Below are 1,011 nucleotides of genomic sequence, written 5' to 3'. Positions count from 1 at the left end.
ATACATCAGTTCAGTTCAGTTCAGTTCAGTCACTCAGTCGTATCCGACTCTGTGACCCCATGAATCACAGCACGCCAGGCCTCCCTGTCCATTAGATACATATATGGTTATAATTTTTATATCTTCCTGATGGATTGACCCTTTAATTTTTATATCTTCCTGATGGATTGACCCTTTTGTCATTGTGAAATATTCTTCTTTATATCTGGTAACATTTTTTTGTATGTGTTAAAGTCTATTTTATCTGACATCAGTCAGTATAGCCATTCTACCTTTGTTGTGGTTGCTGTTTGCATGATATTTGTATTTTTCTCTCAGTTTATTTGTATCTTTCAAAACAAAGTGTGAGTCTTATAGAAAAAATACAGGTGGATCTTTTTTTTTTTAATACATTCTGACAATCTCTGTCTTTATTTGGATTGTTTACTGTTTTATTGATACAATTGGATTTACACTTGTTACTTTGCTTTTAATTTTCTATGCATCTTAGGTCTTTTTTCTCTTTTCCTCTTTCACTTTTTTATTTTGCACTAAGTGAATCTTTTTAATGCAGCATTTAAATTTCTTTAATATTTTTTAAACTTTTAAAAATTATTTTAATGGTTTCCCTAAGGCCTTTTACCATACATCTTATGTAAGATATATATGTAAGATATATATCTTACATATATATATATATATATATTTGGCTGCCCTGGGTCTTAGTTGCAGCATGTGGGATCTAGTTCCCTGACCAGGGAATGAACCTGGGCCCCCTGCACTGAGAGTGCAAAGTCTTAGCCACTGGACCACCAGGGAAGTCCTACCAAATATATCTTAACTCATTATATTCAGCTTCAGAGTTATACTAGTTTAACTCCAGTGATATATAGAAATGATACTCCTATATCTATTTCCTGACACTCCCCATTTTTAAAGCACAGATTTCTATATCAAACTAAAGAGTTTCTGTACAGCAAAAAAAGCCATCAACAAAAATGAAAAGGCAACCTATAGAATGGGAAAAAAACA

General features: G+C 32.5%; 1 non-coding gene across 1 annotated transcript; it reads right to left on the bottom strand.

Moving 5' to 3' along the window:
- Positions 1-725: 725 nt before the first annotated feature.
- Positions 726-798, bottom strand: TRNAE-CUC. Its single transcript has one exon. It is a non-coding gene; the product is annotated as a tRNA-Glu (tRNA).
- Positions 799-1,011: the final 213 nt, after the last annotated feature.

This window comes from Bubalus bubalis, chromosome 5, assembly GCF_019923935.1.
Source record: "Bubalus bubalis isolate 160015118507 breed Murrah chromosome 5, NDDB_SH_1, whole genome shotgun sequence".
NCBI lineage: Eukaryota > Metazoa > Chordata > Mammalia > Artiodactyla > Bovidae > Bubalus > Bubalus bubalis.
The sequence above is the reverse complement of the archived record's forward strand: the minus strand, read 5'-3'. Positions and strand labels throughout refer to the sequence as shown.